Source organism: Sebastes umbrosus, chromosome 9 (genome assembly GCF_015220745.1).
Source record: "Sebastes umbrosus isolate fSebUmb1 chromosome 9, fSebUmb1.pri, whole genome shotgun sequence".
NCBI classification, from domain to species: Eukaryota; Metazoa; Chordata; class Actinopteri; order Perciformes; family Sebastidae; genus Sebastes; species Sebastes umbrosus.
In genome coordinates this window covers 34,355,212-34,377,111 of record NC_051277.1, presented here as the reverse complement: position 1 = coordinate 34,377,111, position 21,900 = coordinate 34,355,212, and positions in this window count along the sequence as shown.

Here is a 21,900-nt window from a genome sequence, read left to right as displayed (position 1 = left end):
GGATCACGAGTTATGAAAGGGGGCGTGGCTAATGTGTAGGGGGCGGGCATAACTTTCACCAATGAAACAGGCACTCTCTGCTGAGTGATATGACACCCCCCACAAGACTCTACTACAAACGGATCATGAGTTATGAAAGGGGGCGGGGCTAATGTGTAGGGGGCGGGGCTAACCATCCCCAATGAAACAGGCACTCTCTGCTGAGTGATATGACACCTCCCGCACGACTCTACTATAAACGGTTCATGATATATGAACGGGGGCGGGGCTAACGTCTTGGGGCGGGGCTATGAGTATAATTTTTCATATACATGTCATCAGTACTGGACCACCATCATACCTGAGAGATTTGGGGCAGATCGGACTATGTACAGTTGAGTTACAATAACTGCCTGTTTCATGGCGAATGGCTCAAAATGGACGCCACGCCACGTTCCGCTCGTTAAGTGAAAACTCACGATTTTAATAACTTTTCATCTTCAAGGTCTTAAGATGGTCCTGACCAAATTTCAAATCGATCTGATTAAATCTGTAGGAGGAGTTCGTTAAAGTACGCGGCCTATAAAATGCTAAAAGTGACATGAAATCCAATATGGCCGACTTCCGGGTGGGCGGAGCTAATGAAACCCAATGAGGAATATGTTTCAAATGATGAGTGGGATATGCATACCAAATTTCATGAATATCGGATCAACTTTGACAAAGTTAAAATTTCAACGCGTTAGGGGGCGCTATAGAGCCGGCTAAACACACTGAGCCTAATGGCTATATATTTAAATAAAGTTCACAGGTGTCTATCATCTTGCCAAATTTCATGAGTTTTTCGAGTACCTAAAGGTATGTTCAAAATCTGAAAGACATAAGGGGGCGCTAGAGAGCCAACATGCCACGCCCAAGCAAAATTTCACCACTAAAATTAAGTAATTACTAGTTTGGATGTGTGTGTAAAGTTTCATAAATTTTTGTGCATCCTAAAGTCTTCAAATATGCGTTCGTAAATTCTAAAATCACGCAGGAAGTCCAACATGGCTGACTTCCTGTTTGCCGAAGAAATCTCAAAATCATTTAATCCAGGTATGAGGGCGTGAGCAATGACATACTTGAATTTCGTGAAGATCGAAGAAACTTTCTCTGAAAAACTGCGTACGTTAGGGGGCGCTATGGAGCCCTCTGGAGACACCCGAGCCCAGTCACTCCAGAACATTGAATTTCCCACCAGTTCTGACGCATACTCCACTTTTCGTGAGTTTTGGGGATGGCTAAGGTCGTCAAAAACGCGATCTCGCAGCGGAAAAAGAATAATAATTAAAGCTGCAAGCAGCGATGAACGGGCCCTCGCCCCTTGCGCGTCGAGGATGCTGGCGGGACGCCGACCGACGCGGCCGGGCACCGTGAAGCCGAAACTCTGACGAGCGCCACGACGCCTGCCGCAAGGCTCTACGACAGGCACTCTCTGCTGAGCGATATAACACCTCCCACAAGACTCTACGACAAACGGATCACGAGTTATGAAAGGGGGCGTGGCTAATGTGTAGGGGGCGGGCATAACTTTCACCAATGAAACAGGCACTCTCTGCTGAGTGATATGACACCCCCCACAAGACTCTACTACAAACGGATCATGAGTTATGAAAGGGGGCGGGGCTAATGTGTAGGGGGCGGGGCTAACCATCCCCAATGAAACAGGCACTCTCTGCTGAGTGATATGACACCTCCCGCAAGACTCTACTATAAACGGTTCATGAGATATGAAAGGGGGCGGGGCTAACGTCTTGGGGCGGGGCTATGAGTATAATTTTTCATATACATGTCATCAGTACTGGACCACCATCATACCTGAGAGATTTGGGGCAGATCGGACTATGTACAGTTGAGTTACAATAACTGCCTGTTTCATGGCGAATGGCTCAAAATGGACGCCACGCCACGTTCCGCTCGTTAAGTGAAAACTCACGATTTTAATAACTTTTCATCTTCAAGGTCTTAAGATGGTCCTGACCAAATTTCAAATCGATCTGATTAAATCTGTAGGAGGAGTTCGTTAAAGTACGCGGCCTATAAAATGCTAAAAGTGACATGAAATCCAATATGGCCGACTTCCGGGTGGGCGGAGCTAATGAAACCCAATGAGGAATATGTTTCAAATGATGAGTGGGATATGCATACCAAATTTCATGATTATCGGATCAACTTTGACAAAGTTAAAATTTCAACGCGTTAGGGGGCGCTATAGAGCCGGCTAAACACACTGAGCCTAATGGCTATATATTTAAATAAAGTTCACAGGTGTCTATCATCTTGCCAAATTTCATGAGTTTTCGAGTACCTAAAGGTATGTTCAAAATCTGAAAGACATAAGGGGGCGCTAGAGAGCCAACATGCCACGCCCAAGCAAAATTTCACCACTAAAATTAAGTAATTACTAGTTTGGATGTGTGTGTAAAGTTTCATAAATTTTTGTGCATCCTAAAGTCTTCAAATATGCGTTCGTAAATTCTAAAATCACGCAGGAAGTCCAACATGGCTGACTTCCTGTTTGCCGAAGAAATCTCAAAATCATTTAATCCAGGTATGAGGGCGTGAGCAATGACATACTTGAATTTCGTGAAGATCGAAGAAACTTTCTCTGAAAAACTGCGTACGTTAGGGGGCGCTATGGAGCCCTCTGGAGACACCCGAGCCCAGTCACTCCAGAACATTGAATTTCCCACCAGTTCTGACGCATACTCCACTTTTCGTGAGTTTTGGGGATGGCTAAGGTCGTCAAAAACGCGATCTTGCAGCGGAAAAAGAATAATAATAATAATCCCCAGAAAAACAATAGGTTCCTTGCACTTCGTGCCAGGACACCGTTGGGTCCTGGCACTTTCGTGCTCGGGCCCTAATAATAATCCCCAGAAAAACAATAGGTTCCTTGCACTTCGTGCCAGGACACCGTTGGGTCCTGGCACTTTCGTGCTCGGGCCCTAATAATTAAAGCTGCAAGCAGCGATGAACGGGCCCTCGCCCCTTGCGCGTCGAGGATGCTGGCGGGACGCCGACCGACGCGGCCGGGCACCGTGAAGCCGAAACTCTGACGAGCGCCACGACGCCTGCCGCAAGGCTCTACGACAGGCACTCTCTGCTGAGCGATATAACACCTCCCACAAGACTCTACGACAAACGGATCACGAGTTATGAAAGGGGGCGTGGCTAATGTGTAGGGGGCGGGCATAACTTTCACCAATGAAACAGGCACTCTCTGCTGAGTGATATGACACCCCCCACAAGACTCTACTACAAACGGATCATGAGTTATGAAAGGGGGCGGGGCTAATGTGTAGGGGGCGGGGCTAACCATCCCCAATGAAACAGGCACTCTCTGCTGAGTGATATGACACCTCCCGCAAGACTCTACTATAAACGGTTCATGAGATATGAAAGGGGGCGGGGCTAACGTCTTGGGGCGGGGCTATGAGTATAATTTTTCATATACATGTCATCAGTACTGGACCACCATCATACCTGAGAGATTTGGGGCAGATCGGACTATGTACAGTTGAGTTACAATAACTGCCTGTTTCATGGCGAATGGCTCAAAATGGACGCCACGCCACGTTCCGCTCGTTAAGTGAAAACTCACGATTTTAATAACTTTTCATCTTCAAGGTCTTAAGATGGTCCTGACCAAATTTCAAATCGATCTGATTAAATCTGTAGGAGGAGTTCGTTAAAGTACGCGGCCTATAAAATGCTAAAAGTGACATGAAATCCAATATGGCCGACTTCCGGGTGGGCGGAGCTAATGAAACCCAATGAGGAATATGTTTCAAATGATGAGTGCGATATGCATACCAAATTTCATGATTATCGGATCAACTTTGACAAAGTTAAAATTTCAACGCGTTAGGGGGCGCTATAGAGCCGGCTAAACACACTGAGCCTAATGGCTATACAGTTACATAAAGTTCACAGGTGTCTATCATCTTGCCAAATTTCATGAGTTTTCGAGTACCTAAAGGTATGTTCAAAATCTGAAAGACATAAGGGGGCGCTAGAGAGCCAACATGCCACGCCCAAGCAAAATTTCACCACTAAAATGAAGTAATTACTAGTTTGGATGTGTGTGTAAAGTTTCATAAATTTTTGTGCATCCTAAAGTCTTCAAATATGCGTTCGTAAATTCTAAAATCACGCAGGAAGTCCAACATGGCTGACTTCCTGTTTGCCGAAGAAATCTCAAAATCATTTAATCCAGGTATGAGGGCGTGAGCAATGACATACTTGAATTTCGTGAAGATCGAAGAAACTTTCTCTGAAAAACTGCGTACGTTAGGGGGCGCTATGGAGCCCTCTGGAGACACCCGAGCCCAGTCACTCCAGAACATTGAATTTCCCACCAGTTCTGACGCATACTCCACTTTTCGTGAGTTTTGGGGATGGCTAAGGTCGTCAAAAACGCGATCTACCAGCGGAAAAAGAATAATAATAATAATTAAAGCTGCAAGCAGCGATGAACGGGCCCTCGCCCCTTGCGCGTCGGGGATGCTGGCGGGACGCCGACCGACGCGGCCGGGCACCGTGAAGCCGAAACTCTGACGAGCGCCACGACGCCTGCCGCAAGGCTCTACGACAGGCACTCTCTGCTGAGCGATATAACACCTCCCACAAGACTCTACGACAAACGGATCACGAGTTATGAAAGGGGGCGTGGCTAATGTGTAGGGGGCGGGCATAACTTTCACCAATGAAACAGGCACTCTCTGCTGAGTGATATGACACCCCCCACAAGACTCTACTACAAACGGATCATGAGTTATGAAAGGGGGCGGGGCTAATGTGTAGGGGGCGGGGCTAACCATCCCCAATGAAACAGGCACTCTCTGCTGAGTGATATGACACCTCCCGCAAGACTCTACTATAAACGGTTCATGAGATATGAAAGGGGGCGGGGCTAACGTCTTGGGGCGGGGCTATGAGTATAATTTTTCATATACATGTCATCAGTACTGGACCACCATCATACCTGAGAGATTTGGGGCAGATCGGACTATGTACAGTTGAGTTACAATAACTGCCTGTTTCATGGCGAATGGCTCAAAATGGACGCCACGCCACGTTCCGCTCGTTAAGTGAAAACTCACGATTTTAATAACTTTTCATCTTCAAGGTCTTAAGATGGTCCTGACCAAATTTCAAATCGATCTGATTAAATCTGTAGGAGGAGTTCGTTAAAGTACGCGGCCTATAAAATGCTAAAAGTGACATGAAATCCAATATGGCCGACTTCCGGGTGGGCGGAGCTAATGAAACCCAATGAGGAATATGTTTCAAATGATGAGTGGGATATGCATACCAAATTTCATGATTATCGGATCAACTTTGACAAAGTTAAAATTTCAACGCGTTAGGGGGCGCTATAGAGCCGGCTAAACACACTGAGCCTAATGGCTATATATTTAAATAAAGTTCACAGGTGTGTATCATCTTGCCAAATTTCATGAGTTTTCGAGTACCTAAAGGTATGTTCAAAATCTGAAAGACATAAGGGGGCGCTAGAGAGCCAACATGCCACGCCCAAGCAAAATTTCACCACTAAAATGAAGTAATTACTAGTTTGGATGTGTGTGTAAAGTTTCATAAATTTTTGTGCATCCTAAAGTCTTCAAATATGCGTTCGTAAATTCTAAAATCACGCAGGAAGTCCAACATGGCTGACTTCCTGTTTGCCGAAGAAATCTCAAAATCATTTAATCCAGGTATGAGGGCGTGAGCAATGACATACTTGAATTTCGTGAAGATCGAAGAAACTTTCTCTGAAAAACTGCGTACGTTAGGGGGCGCTATGGAGCCCTCTGGAGACACCCGAGCCCAGTCACTCCAGAACATTGAATTTCCCACCAGTTCTGACGCATACTCCACTTTTCGTGAGTTTTGGGGATGGCTAAGGTCGTCAAAAACGCGATCTACCAGCGGAAAAAGAATAATAATAATAATCCCCAGAAAAACAATAGGTTCCTTGCACTTCGTGCCAGGACACCGTTGGGTCCTGGCACTTTCGTGCTCGGGCCCTAATTAAAGCTGCAAGCAGCGATGAACGGGCCCTCGCCCCTTGCGCGTCGAGGATGCTGGCGGGACGCCGACCGACGCGGCCGGGCACCATGAAGCCGAAACTCTGACGAGCGCCACGACGCCTGCCGCAAGGCTCTACGACAGGCACTCTCTGCTGAGCGATATAACACCTCCCACAAGACTCTACGACAAACGGATCACGAGTTATGAAAGGGGGCGTGGCTAATGTGTAGGGGGCGGGCATAACTTTCACCAATGAAACAGGCACTCTCTGCTGAGTGATATGACACCCCCCACAAGACTCTACTACAAACGGATCATGAGTTATGAAAGGGGGCGGGGCTAATGTGTAGGGGGCGGGCCTAACCATCCCCAATGAAACAGGCACTCTCTGCTGAGTGATATGACACCTCCCGCAAGACTCTACTATAAACGGTTCATGCGATATGAAAGGGGGCGGGGCTAACGTCTTGGGGCGGGGCTATGAGTATAATTTTTCATATACATGTCATCAGTACTGGACCACCATCATACCTGAGAGATTTGGGGCAGATCGGACTATGTACAGTTGAGTTACAATAACTGCCTGTTTCATGGCGAATGGCTCAAAATGGACGCCACGCCACGTTCCGCTCGTTAAGTGAAAACTCACGATTTTAATAACTTTTCATCTTCAAGGTCTTAAGATGGTCCTGACCAAATTTCAAATCGATCTGATTAAATCTGTAGGAGGAGTTCGTTAAAGTACGCGGCCTATAAAATGCTAAAAGTGACATGAAATCCAATATGGCCGACTTCCGGGTGGGCGGAGCTAATGAAACCCAATGAGGAATATGTTTCAAATGATGAGTGGGATATGCATACCAAATTTCATGATTATCGGATCAACTTTGACAAAGTTAAAATTTCAACGCGTTAGGGGGCGCTATAGAGCCGGCTAAACACACTGAGCCTAATGGCTATATATTTAAATAAAGTTCACAGGTGTCTATCATCTTGCCAAATTTCATGAGTTTTCGAGTACCTAAAGGTATGTTCAAAATCTGAAAGACATAAGGGGGCGCTAGAGAGCCAACATGCCACGCCCAAGCAAAATTTCACCACTAAAATTAAGTAATTACTAGTTTGGATGTGCGTGTAAAGTTTCATAAATTTTTGTGCATCCTAAAGTCTTCAAATATGCGTTCGTAAATTCTAAAATCACGCAGGAAGTCCAACATAGCTGACTTCCTGTTTGCCGAAAAAATCTCAAAATCATTTAATCCAGGTACGAGGGCGTGAGCAATGACATACTTGAATTTCGTGAAGATCGAAGAAACTTTCTCTGAAAAACTGAGTACGTTAGGTGGCGCTATGGAGCCCCCTGGAGACACCCGAGCCCAGTCACTCCAGAACATTGAATTTCCCACCAGTTCTGACGCATACTCCACTTTTCGTGAGTTTTGGGGATGGCTAAGGTCGTCAAAAACGCGATCTTGCAGCGGAAAAAGAATAATAATTAAAGCTGCAAGCAGCGATGAACGGGCCCTCGCCCCTTGCGCGTCGAGGATGCTGGCGGGACGCCGACCGACGCGGCCGGGCACCGTGAAGCCGAAACTCTGACGAGCGCCACGACGCCTGCCGCAAGGCTCTACGACAGGCACTCTCTGCTGAGCGATATAACACCTCCCACAAGACTCTACGACAAACGGATCACGAGTTATGAAAGGGGGCGTGGCTAATGTGTAGGGGGCGGGCATAACTTTCACCAATGAAACAGGCACTCTCTGCTGAGTGATATGACACCCCCCACAAGACTCTACTACAAACGGATCATGAGTTATGAAAGGGGGCGGGGCTAATGTGTAGGGGGCGGGGCTAACCATCCCCAATGAAACAGGCACTCTCTGCTGAGTGATATGACACCTCCCGCAAGACTCTACTATAAACGGTTCATGAGATATGAAAGGGGGCGGGGCTAACGTCTTGGGGCGGGGCTATGAGTATAATTTTTCATATACATGTCATCAGTACTGGACCACCATCATACCTGAGAGATTTGGGGCAGATCGGACTATGTACAGTTGAGTTACAATAACTGCCTGTTTCATGGCGAATGGCTCAAAATGGACGCCACGCCACGTTCCGCTCGTTAAGTGAAAACTCACGATTTTAATAACTTTTCATCTTCAAGGTCTTAAGATGGTCCTGACCAAATTTCAAATCGATCTGATTAAATCTGTAGGAGGAGTTCGTTAAAGTACGCGGCCTATAAAATGCTAAAAGTGACATGAAATCCAATATGGCCGACTTCCGGGTGGGCGGAGCTAATGAAACCCAATGAGGAATATGTTTCAAATGATGAGTGGGATATGCATACCAAATTTCATGATTATCGGATCAACTTTGACAAAGTTAAAATTTCAACGCGTTAGGGGGCGCTATAGAGCCGGCTAAACACACTGAGCCTAATGGCTATATATTTAAATAAAGTTCACAGGTGTCTATCATCTTGCCAAATTTCATGAGTTTTCGAGTACCTAAAGGTATGTTCAAAATCTGAAAGACATAAGGGGGCGCTAGAGAGCCAACATGCCACGCCCAAGCAAAATTTCACCACTAAAATGAAGTAATTACTAGTTTGGATGTGTGTGTAAAGTTTCATAAATTTTTGTGCATCCTAAAGTCTTCAAATATGCGTTCGTAAATTCTAAAATCACGCAGGAAGTCCAACATGGCTGACTTCCTGTTTGCCGAAGAAATCTCAAAATCATTTAATCCAGGTATGAGGGCGTGAGCAATGACATACTTGAATTTCGTGAAGATCGAAGAAACTTTCTCTGAAAAACTGCGTACGTTAGGGGGCGCTATGGAGCCCTCTGGAGACACCCGAGCCCAGTCACTCCAGAACATTGAATTTCCCACCAGTTCTGACGCATACTCCACTTTTCGTGAGTTTTGGGGATGGCTAAGGTCGTCAAAAACGCGATCTTGCAGCGGAAAAAGAATAATAATAATAATAATAATAATAATCCCCAGAAAAACAATAGGTTCCTTGCACTTCGTGCCAGGACACCGTTGGGTCCTGGCACTTTCGTGCTCGGGCCCTAATAATAATAATCCCCAGAAAAACAATAGGTTCCTTGCACTTCGTGCCAGGACACCGTTGGGTCCTGGCACTTTCGTGCTCGGGCCCTAATTAAAGCTGCAAGCAGCGATGAACGGGCCCTCGCCCCTTGCGCGTCAAGGATGCTGGCGGGACGCCGACCGACGCGGCCGGGCACCGTGAAGCCGAAACTCTGACGAGCGCCACGACGCCTGCCGCAAGGCTCTACGACAGGCACTCTCTGCTGAGCGATATAACACCTCCCACAAGACTCTACGACAAACGGATCACGAGTTATGAAAGGGGGCGTGGCTAATGTGTAGGGGGCGGGCATAACTTTCACCAATGAAACAGGCACTCTCTGCTGAGTGATATGACACCCCCCACAAGACTCTACTACAAACGGATCATGAGTTATGAAAGGGGGCGGGGCTAATGTGTAGGGGGCGGGGCTAACCATCCCCAATGAAACAGGCACTCTCTGCTGAGTGATATGACACCTCCCGCAAGACTCTACTATAAACGGTTCATGAGATATGAAAGGGGGCGGGGCTAACGTCTTGGGGCGGGGCTATGAGTATAATTTTTCATATACATGTCATCAGTACTGGACCACCATCATACCTGAGAGATTTGGGGCAGATCGGACTATGTACAGTTGAGTTACAATAACTGCCTGTTTCATGGCGAATGGCTCAAAATGGACGCCACGCCACGTTCCGCTCGTTAATTGAAAACTCACGATTTTAATAACTTTTCATCTTCAAGGTCTTAAGATGGTCCTGACCAAATTTCAAATCGATCTGATTAAATCTGTAGGAGGAGTTCGTTAAAGTACGCGGCCTATAAAATGCTAAAAGTGACATGAAATCCAATATGGCCGACTTCCGGGTGGGCGGAGCTAATGAAACCCAATGAGGAATATGTTTCAAATGATGAGTGGGATATGCATACCAAATTTCATGAATATCGGATCAACTTTGACAAAGTTAAAATTTCAACGCGTGAGGGGGCGCTATAGAGCCGGCTAAACACACTGAGCCTAATGGCTATACAGTTACATAAAGTTCACAGGTGTCTATCATCTTGCCAAATTTCATGAGTTTTCGAGTACCTAAAGGTATGTTCAAAATCTGAAAGACATAAGGGGGCGCTAGAGAGCCAACATGCCACGCCCAAGCAAAATTTCACCACTAAAATGAAGTAATTACTAGTTTGGATGTGTGTGTAAAGTTTCATAAATTTTTGTGCATCCTAAAGTCTTCAAATATGCGTTCGTAAATTCTAAAATCACGCAGGAAGTCCAACATGGCTGACTTCCTGTTTGCCGAAGAAATCTCAAAATCATTTAATCCAGGTATGAGGGCGTGAGCAATGACATACTTGAATTTCGTGAAGATCGAAGAAACTTTCTCTGAAAAACTGCGTACGTTAGGGGGCGCTATGGAGCCCTCTGGAGACACCCGAGCCCAGTCACTCCAGAACATTGAATTTCCCACCAGTTCTGACGCATACTCCACTTTTCGTGAGTTTTGGGGATGGCTAAGGTCGTCAAAAACGCGATCTCGCAGCGGAAAAAGAATAATAATTAAAGCTGCAAGCAGCGATGAACGGGCCCTCGCCCCTTGCGCGTCGAGGATGCTGGCGGGACGCCGACCGACGCGGCCGGGCACCGTGAAGCCGAAACTCTGACGAGCGCCACGACGCCTGCCGCAAGGCTCTACGACAGGCACTCTCTGCTGAGCGATATAACACCTCCCACAAGACTCTACGACAAACGGATCACGAGTTATGAAAGGGGGCGTGGCTAATGTGTAGGGGGCGGGCATAACTTTCACCAATGAAACAGGCACTCTCTGCTGAGTGATATGACACCCCCCACAAGACTCTACTACAAACGGATCATGAGTTATGAAAGGGGGCGGGGCTAATGTGTAGGGGGCGGGGCTAACCATCCCCAATGAAACAGGCACTCTCTGCTGAGTGATATGACACCTCCCGCAAGACTCTACTATAAACGGTTCATGAGATATGAAAGGGGGCGGGGCTAACGTCTTGGGGCGGGGCTATGAGTATAATTTTTCATATACATGTCATCAGTACTGGACCACCATCATACCTGAGAGATTTGGGGCAGATCGGACTATGTACAGTTGAGTTACAATAACTGCCTGTTTCATGGCGAATGGCTCAAAATGGACGCCACGCCACGTTCCGCTCGTTAAGTGAAAACTCACGATTTTAATAACTTTTCATCTTCAAGGTCTTAAGATGGTCCTGACCAAATTTCAAATCGATCTGATTAAATCTGTAGGAGGAGTTCGTTAAAGTACGCGGCCTATAAAATGCTAAAAGTGACATGAAATCCAATATGGCCGACTTCCGGGTGGGCGGAGCTAATGAAACCCAATGAGGAATATGTTTCAAATGATGAGTGGGATATGCATACCAAATTTCATGATTATCGGATCAACTTTGACAAAGTTAAAATTTCAACGCGTTAGGGGGCGCTATAGAGCCGGCTAAACACACTGAGCCTAATGGCTATATATTTAAATAAAGTTCACAGGTGTCTATCATCTTGCCAAATTTCATGAGTTTTCGAGTACCTAAAGGTATGTTCAAAATCTGAAAGACATAAGGGGGCGCTAGAGAGCCAACATGCCACGCCCAAGCAAAATTTCACCACTAAAATTAAGTAATTACTAGTTTGGATGTGTGTGTAAAGTTTCATAAATTTTTGTGCATCCTAAAGTCTTCAAATATGCGTTCGTAAATTCTAAAATCACGCAGGAAGTCCAACATGGCTGACTTCCTGTTTGCCGAAGAAATCTCAAAATCATTTAATCCAGGTATGAGGGCGTGAGCAATGACATACTTGAATTTCGTGAAGATCGAAGAAACTTTCTCTGAAAAACTGCGTACGTTAGGGGGCGCTATGGAGCCCTCTGGAGACACCCGAGCCCAGTCACTCCAGAACATTGAATTTCCCACCAGTTCTGACGCATACTCCACTTTTCGTGAGTTTTGGGGATGGCTAAGGTCGTCAAAAACGCGATCTTGCAGCGGAAAAAGAATAATAATAATAATCCCCAGAAAAACAATAGGTTCCTTGCACTTCGTGCCAGGACACCGTTGGGTCCTGGCACTTTCGTGCTCGGGCCCTAATAATAATCCCCAGAAAAACAATAGGTTCCTTGCACTTCGTGCCAGGACACCGTTGGGTCCTGGCACTTTCGTGCTCGGGCCCTAATAATAATCCCCAGAAAAACAATAGGTTCCTTGCACTTCGTGCCAGGACACCGTTGGGTCCTGGCACTTTCGTGCTCGGGCCCTAATAATTAAAGCTGCAAGCAGCGATGAACGGGCCCTCGCCCCTTGCGCGTCGGGGATGCTGGCGGGACGCCGACCGACGCGGCCGGGCACGGTGAAGCCGAAACTCTGACGAGCGCCACGGCGCCTGCCGCAAGGCTCTACGACAAGCGGTTCACGAGTTATGAAGGGGGGCGTGGCTAATGTGTAGGGGGCGGGCATAACCTTCACCAATGAAACAGGCACTCTCTGCTGAGCGATATAACACCTCCCACAAGACTCTACGACAAACGTATCATGAGTAATGAAAGGGGGCGTGGCTAATGTGTAGGGGGCGGGCATAACCTTCACCAATGAAACAGGCACTCTCTGCTGAGTGATATGACACCTCCCACAAGACTCTACGACAAACGGATCATGAGTTATGAAAGGGGGCGGGGCTAATGTGTAGGGGGCGGGGATAACCTTCACCAATGAAACAGGCACTCTCTGCTGAGTGATATGACACCTCCCACAAGACTCTACGACAAACGGATCATGAGTTATGAAAGGGGGCGGGGCTAATGTGTAGGGGCCGTGGCTATGACTATATTTTTGCATTTACATATAATCAGGACTGGACCCTTATCATACCTGAGAAATTTGGGGCAGATCGGACTATGTACAGTTGAGTTAGGGTTAACCCACTCTCTGCTGAGTGATATGACACATCCCACAAGACTCTACTATAAACGGTTCATGAGTTATGAAAGGGGGCGGGGCTAACGTCTTAGGGCGGGGCTATGAGTATAATTTTTCATATACATGTCATCAGTACTGGAGCACCATCATACCTGAGAGATTTGGGGCAGATCGGACTATGTACAGTTGAGTTACAATAACTGGCGAATGGCTCAAAATGGCCGCCACGCTACGGTCCGATCGTTAAGTGGACACTCATCATTTTAATAACTTTTCATCTTCAAGGTCTTAAGATGGTCCTGACCAAATTCCAACTCCATCTGATCAAATCTGTAGGAGGAGTTCGTTAAAGTACGCGGCCAATAAAACTCAAAAATTGGGAAAATCGTACATAAAATCCAATATGGCCGACTTCTGGGTGGGCGGGGCTTATGAAACCCAATGAGGAATATGTTTCAAATGATGAGTGGGATATGCATACCAAATTTCATGAATATCGGATCAACTTTGACAAAGTTAAAATTTCAACGCGTTAGGGGGCGCTATAGAGCCGGCTAAACACACTGAGCCTAATGGCTATACAGTTACATAAAGTTCACAGGTGTCTATCATCTTGCCAAATTTCATGAGTTTTCGAGTACCTAAAGGTATGTTCAAAATCTGAAAGACATAAGGGGGCGCTAGAGAGCCAACATGCCACGCCCAAGCAAAATTTCACCACTAAAATGAAGTAATTACTAGTTTGGATGTGTGTGTAAAGTTTCATAAATTTTTGTGCATCCTAAAGTCTTCAAATATGCGTTCGTAAATTCTAAAATCACGCAGGAAGTCCAACATGGCTGACTTCCTGTTTGCCGAAGAAATCTCAAAATCATTTAATCCAGGTATGAGGGCGTGAGCAATGACATACTTGAATTTCGTGAAGATCGAAGAAACTTTCTCTGAAAAACTGCGTACGTTAGGGGGCGCTATGGAGCCCTCTGGAGACACCCGAGCCCAGTCACTCCAGAACATTGAATTTCCCACCAGTTCTGACGCATACTCCACTTTTCGTGAGTTTTGGGGATGGCTAAGGTCGTCAAAAACGCGATCTACCAGCGGAAAAAGAATAATAATTAAAGCTGCAAGCAGCGATGAACGGGCCCTCGCCCCTTGCGCGTCGGGGATGCTGGCGGGACGCCGACCGACGCGGCCGGGCACCGTGAAGCCGAAACTCTGACGAGCGCCACGACGCCTGCCGCAAGGCTCTACGACAAACGGTTCATGAGTTATGAAAGGGGGCGGGGCTAATGTGTAGGGGGCGGGCATAACCTTCACCAATGAAACAGGCACTCTCTGCTGAGTTATATGACACTTCCCACAAGACTCTACGACAAACGGATCACGAGTTATGAAAGGGGGCGGGGCTAATGTGTCGGGGGCGGGCATAACCTTCACCAATGAAACAGGCACTCTCTGCTGAGCGATATAACACCTCCCACAAGACTCTACGACAAACGGATCATGAGTAATGAAAGGGGGCGTGGCTAATGTGTAGGGGGCGGGCATAACCTTCACCAATGAAACAGGCACTCTCTGCTGAGTGATATGACACCTCCCACAAGACTCTACGACAAACGGATCATGAGTTATGAAAGGGGGCGGGGCTAATGTGTAGGGGGCGGGGATAACCTTAACCAATGAAACAGGCACTCTCTGCTGAGTGATATGACACCTCCCACAAGACTCTACGACAAACGGATCATGAGTTATGAAAGGGGGCGGGGCTAAGGTGTAGGGGCCGTGGCTATGACTATATTTTTGCATTTACATATAATCAGGACTGGACCCTTATCATACCTGAGAAATTTGGGGCAGATCGGACTATGTACAGTTGAGTTAGGGTTAACCCACTCTCTGCTGAGTGATATGACACATCCCACAAGACTCTACTATAAACGGTTCATGAGTTATGAAAGGGGGCGGGGCTAACGTCTTAGGGCGGGGCTATGAGTATAATTTTTCATATACATGTCATCAGTACTGGAGCACCATCATACCTGAGAGATTTGGGGCAGATCGGACTATGTACAGTTGAGTTACAATAACTGGCGAATGGCTCAAAATGGCCGCCACGCTACGGTCCGATCGTTAAGTGGACACTCATCATTTTAATAACTTTTCATCTTCAAGGTCTTAAGATGGTCCTGACCAAATTTCAACTCCATCTGATCAAATCTGTAGGAGGAGTTCGTTAAAGTACGCGGCCAATAAAACTCAAAAATTGGGAAAATCGTACATAAAATCCAATATGGCCGACTTCCGGGTGGGCGGAGCTAATGAAACCCAATGAGGAATATGTTTCAAATGATGAGTGGGATATGCATACCAAATTTCATGATTATCGGATCAACTTTGACAAAGTTAAAATTTCAACGCGTTAGGGGGCGCTATAGAGCCGGCTAAACACACTGAGCCTAATGGCTATATATTTAAATAAAGTTCACAGGTGTCTATCATCTTGCCAAATTTCATGAGTTTTCGAGTACCTAAAGGTATGTTCAAAATCTGAAAGACATAAGGGGGCGCTAGAGAGCCAACATGCCACGCCCAAGCAAAATTTCACCACTAAAATGAAGTAATTACTAGTTTGGATGTGTGTGTAAAGTTTCATAAATTTTTGTGCATCCTAAAGTCTTCAAATATGCGTTCGTAAATTCTAAAATCACGCAGGAAGTCCAACATGGCTGACTTCCTGTTTGCCGAAGAAATCTCAAAATCATTTAATCCAGGTATGAGGGCGTGAGCAATGACATACTTGAATTTCGTGAAGATCGAAGAAACTTTCTCTGAAAAACTGCGTACGTTAGGGGGCGCTATGGAGCCCTCTGGAGACACCCGAGCCCAGTCACTCCAGAACATTGAATTTCCCACCAGTTCTGACGCATACTCCACTTTTCGTGAGTTTTGGGGATGGCTAAGGTCGTCAAAAACGCGATCTTGCAGCGGAAAAAGAATAATAATAATAATAATAATAATAATAATCCCCAGAAAAACAATAGGTTCCTTGCACTTCGTGCCAGGACACCGTTGGGTCCTGGCACTTTCGTGCTCGGGCCCTAATAATAATAATAATCCCCAGAAAAACAATAGGTTCCTTGCACTTCGTGCCAGGACACCGTTGGGTCCTGGCACTTTCGTGCTCGGGCCCTAATAATAATAATCCCCAGAAAAACAATAGGTTCCTTGCACTTCGTGCCAGGACACCGTTGGGTCCTGGCACTTTCGTGCTCGGGCCCTAATAATTAAAGCTGCAAGCAGCGATGAACGGGCCCTCGCCCCCGCGGGCACGTCTGGGGAACGCGCACGTCGGGGTACCCGCTGTCGTGCATTCCCGTGAAAGTCGGAAACTGCACGCAACAGTTAGAGTGAATTTTCTGCTTGGAGCATGTTGCGCTGGAAATGAACTGTGAGAACATGTGGGGCGTCCTTTAAAGCACTTCTATGAGGGTGGCTGGCAGTATACAACCATTTCCTGTTGTCAGTAGGTGGCGCTATGACTTTCACTCATAATTGCACGTATATGTCTTCAGGCCTGGACTCTTATAAAACATGTCAAATTTGGGGAAGATTGGACAATGTATAGTCAATTTACAACAATTTCCTGTTTCCTGTAGGGGGCGCTATGACTTTCACTCATAATGGCACATATATGTCTTCAGGCCTGGATCCAGCTTGTGAAATTTGGGGCAGATCGGACTATGTAAAGTCAAGTTACAACAGCCTCCTGTGTCATGGCGAAACATCAGAATTCGCCGCGCCGCCACAAGAACGCCGTTTCACGAAAACACAAAAGCTTCGCAATTTAGCATCGTGAAGGTGTTTAGATTCTGCTGCCCGACTTTGAGATGGATCGCTTGAATCCTCTAGGAGGAGTATCGCAAAGTTCCATACCTAAAAAGTGACAAAATGGCGTCTTCGCACATGACGTATGACATCACCGTGCGAGCGATCAAAAATCCCTTCGCAATTTAGCATCACAGTAGTGGGTGGATTATACCACCCAAATTTGACGCGGATCCGATAAACGCTCTAGGAGGAGTTCGTAAAAGTATGTATAAAATACATGAAAAACGCACAAAATTCAATATGGCCGACTTCCCGGTGGGCGGAGCTAATGAAACCCGATGAGGAATATGTCTGAAATCATGGGTGGGATATGCCTACCAAATTTCATGAATATCGGATCAACTTTGACCAAACTACAGCCTTCCACGCATTAGGGGGCGCTAGAGAGCCGGCTAAACCCACTGAACCTAATGGCTGTATATTTACATAAAGTTCACAGGTGTCCATCATATTGCCAAGTTTCATGCGTTTCCGAGTACCTCAAGGTATGTTCCATATCTAAAAGACATAAGGGGGCGCTAGAGAGCCAACGTGCCACGCCCAAGCAAAATTTCACCACTAAAATAAAGTAATTACTAGTTTGGATGTGCGTGTAAAGTTTTATAATTTTTTGTGCATCCTAAAGTCTTCAAATATCCGTTCGTAAATTTAAAAAAAACGCAGGAAGTCCAACATGGCTGACTTCCTGTTGGCCGAAAAAATCTGAAAAATATTTAATCCAGGTATGAGGATGTGAGCAATGACATACTTGAATTTCGTGAAGATCGAAGAAACTTCTCTGAAAAACTGCCTACATTAGGGTGCGCTATCTCACCCCCAGGCGACACCCGAGCCGGTTCACTCCAGAACATTGGAGTTCGCGCCAGATCTGACGCATAGTCCACTTTTGGTGAGTTTTTGGGAATGGGAAAGGTCCCAAAAAGGCAATCTCCGCGCGGAAAAATAATAATAATAATAATAATAATAATCTGTGGAAAAACAATAGGTTTCCTCGCACTTCGTGCCAGGACACCGTTGGGGTCCTGGCACTTTCGTGCTCGGGCCCTAATAATAATCTGTAGAAAAACAATAGATTTCCTCGCACTTCGTGCCAGGACACCGTTGGGGTCCTGGCACTTTCGTGCTCGGGCCCTAATAATCTGTAGAAAAACAATAGGTTTCCTCGCACTTCGTGCCAGGACACCGTTGGGGTCCTGGCACTTTCGTGCTCGGGCCCTAATAATAATAATACTTAGAAAAACAATAGGTTTCCTCGCACTTCGTGCCAGGACACCGTTGGGGTCCTGGCACTTTCGTGCTCGGGCCCTAATTAAAGCTGCAAGCAGCGATGAACGGGCCCTCGCCCCCGCGGGCACGTCTGAGGAACGCGCACGTCGGGGTACCCGCTGTCGTGCATTCCCGTGAAAGTCGGAAACTGCACGCAACAGTTAGAGTAAATTTTCTGCTTGGAGCATCTGGCGCTGGAAATGAACTGTGAGAATATGTGGGGCGTCCTTTACAGCACTTCTATGAGGGTGGCTGGCAGTATACAACCATTTCCTGTTGTCAGTAGGTGGCGCTATGACTTTCACTCATAATACCACGTATATGTCTTCAGGCCTGGACTCTTATAAAACATGTCAAATTTGGGGAAGATTGGACAACGTATAGTCAATTTACAACAATTTCCTGTTTCCTGTAGGGGGCGCTATGACTTTCACTCATAATGGCACATATATGTCTTCAGGCCTGGACTCTTATAAAACATGTCAAATTTGGGGATGATTGGACAATGTATAGTCAATTTAAAACAACTTGCTGTTTCCTGTAGGGGGCGCTATGACTATCACGCTTAATACCACATATATGTCTTCAGGCCGGCACCCTTATAAAACATGTCAAATTTGGGGATGATTGGAAAATGTATAGTCAATTTAAAACAACTTCCTGTTTCCTGTAGGGGGCGCTATGACTTTCACTCATAATTGCATATATATGTCTTCAGGCCTGGACTATTATCCAGCTTGTGAAATTTGGGGCAGATCGGACTATGTAAAGTCAAGTTACAACAGCCTCCTGTGTCATGGCGAAACATCAACATTCGCCACGCCGCCACAAGAACGCCGTTTCATGAAAACACAAAAGCTTCGCAATTTAGCATCGTGTAGGTGTTGAGATTCTGCTGCCTGACTTTGAGATGGATTGCTTGAATCCTCTAGGAGGAGTATCGCAAAGTTCCATACTTAAAAAGTGACAAAATGGCGTCTTCGCACATGACATATGACATCACCGTGCTAGCGATCAAAAATCCCTTCGCAATTTAGCATCACAGTAGTGGGTGGATTATACCACCCAAATTTGACGCGGATCCGATAAACGCTCTAGGAGGAGTTCGTAAAAGTATGCATAAAATACATGAAAAACGCACAAAATTCAATATGGCCGACTTCCCGGTGGGCGGAGCTAATGAAACCCGATGAGGAATATGTCTGAAATAATGGGTGGGATATGCCTACCAAATTTCATGAATATCGGATCAACTTTGACCAAACTACGGCCTTCCACGCATTAGGGGGCGCTAGAGAGCCCGTTAAACCCACTGAACCTAATGGCTGTATATTTACATAAAGTTCACAGGTGTCCATCATATTGCCAAGTTTCATGCGTTTCTGAGTACCTAAAGGTATGTTCCATATCTAAAAGACATAAGGGGGCGCTAGAGAGCCAACGTGCCACGCCCATGCAAAATTTTACCACTAAAATAAAGTAATTACTTGTTTGGATGTGCGTGTAAAGTTTCATAATTTTTTGTGCATCCTAAAGTCTTCAAACATGTGTTCGTAAATTAAAAAATCACGCAGGAAGTCCAACATGGCTGACTTCCTGTTGGCCGAAAAAATCGCAAAAATATTTAATCCAGGTATGAGGATGTGAGCAATGACATACTTGAATTTCGTGAAGATCGAAGAAACTTTCTCTGAAAAACTGCGTACGTTAGGGGGCGCTATGGAGCCCTCTGGAGACACCCGAGCCCAGTCACTCCAGAACATTGAATTTCCCACCAGTTCTGACGCATACTCCACTTTTCGTGAGTTTTGGGGATGGCTAAGGTCGTCAAAAACGCGATCTTGCAGCGGAAAAAGAATAATAATTAAAGCTGCAAGCAGCGATGAACGGGCCCTCGCCCCCGCGGGCACGTCTGGGGAACGCGCACGTCGGGATACCCGCTGTCGTGCATTCCCGTGAAAATCGGAAACTGCACGCAACAGTTAGAGTGAATTTTCTGCTTGGAGCATCTGGCGCTGGAAATGAACTGTGAGAATATGTGGGGCGTCCTTTACAGCACTTCTATGAGGGTGGCTGGCAGTATACAACCATTTCCTGTTGTCAGTAGGTGGCGCTATGACTTTCACTCATAATACCACGTATATGTCTTCAGGCCTGGACTCTTATAAAACATGTCAAATTTGGGGAAGATTGGACAATGTATAGTCAATTTACAACAACTTCCTGTTTCCTGTAGGGGGCGCTATGACTTTCACTCATAATTGCATATATATGTCTTCAGGCCTGGACTATTATCCAACTTGTGAAATTTGGGGCAGATCGGACTATGTAAAGTCAAGTTACAACAGCCTCCTGTGTCATGGCGAAACATCAGAATTCGCCGCGCCGCCACAAGAACGCCGTTTCACGAAAACACAAAAGCTTCGCAATTTAGCATCGTGAAGGTGTTGAGATTCTGCTGCCCAACTTTGAGATGGATCGCTTGAATCCTCTAGGAGGAGTATCGCAAAGTTCCATACCTAAAAAGTGACAAAATGGCGTCTTCGCACATGACGTATGACATCACCGTGCGAGCGATCAAAAATCCCTTCGCAATTTAGCATCACAGTAGTGGGTGGATTATACCACCCAAATTTGACACGGATCCGATAAACGCTCTAGGAGGAGTTCGTAAAAGTATGCATAAAATACATGAAAAACGCACAAAATTCAATATGGCCGACTTCCTGAAGGGCGGAGCTAATAAAACCCAATTAGGAATATGTTTCAAATAATGAGTGGGATACGCATACCAAATTTAGTGAAGAATGGACAATGCATAATCAATTTACAACAATTTCCTGTGTCCTGTAGGGGGCGCTATGAATTTCACTTTTAATGTCACATATATGTCTTCAGGCCTGGTCTCTTATCCAGCTTGAGTAGTTTGGGGCAGATGGGACAAGGTAAAGTCAAGTAACAACAGCCTCCTGTGTCAAGGCGAACAATCAAAATTCACGTACGACATCATCGTTCGAGCGATCAAAATTTCCTTCGCAATTTAGCATCACAGTAGATTCAGGGTTATACCACCCAAATTTCACACAAATCTGATGAAGTCTCTAGGAGGAGTTCGTAAAAGTATGCATAAAATACATAAATGACATGAAAAATGACAAAATTCAATATGGCCGACTTCCTGAAGGGCGGAGCTAGTGAAACCCAATTAGGAATATGTTTCAAATAATGAGTGGGATATGCATACCAAATTTGGGGAAGATTGGACAATGTACAATCAATTTACAACAATTTCCTGTTTCCTGTAGGGGGCGCTATGATTTTCACTTTTAATGTCACACATATGTCTTCAGGCCTCGACTATTATCTAGCTTGTGAAGTTTGGGGCAGATGGGACTAGGTAAAGTCAAGTAACAACAGCCTTTTGTGTCATGGCGAACAATCAAAATTCACGTACGACATCATCGTTCGAGCGATCAAAATTTCCTTCGCAATTTAGAATCACAGTAGATCCAGGGTTATACAACCCAAATTTCAAGCGAATCCGATGAAGTCTCTAGGAGGAGTTCGTAAAAGTATGCATAAAATACAAAAATGACATGAAAAACACAAAATTCAAT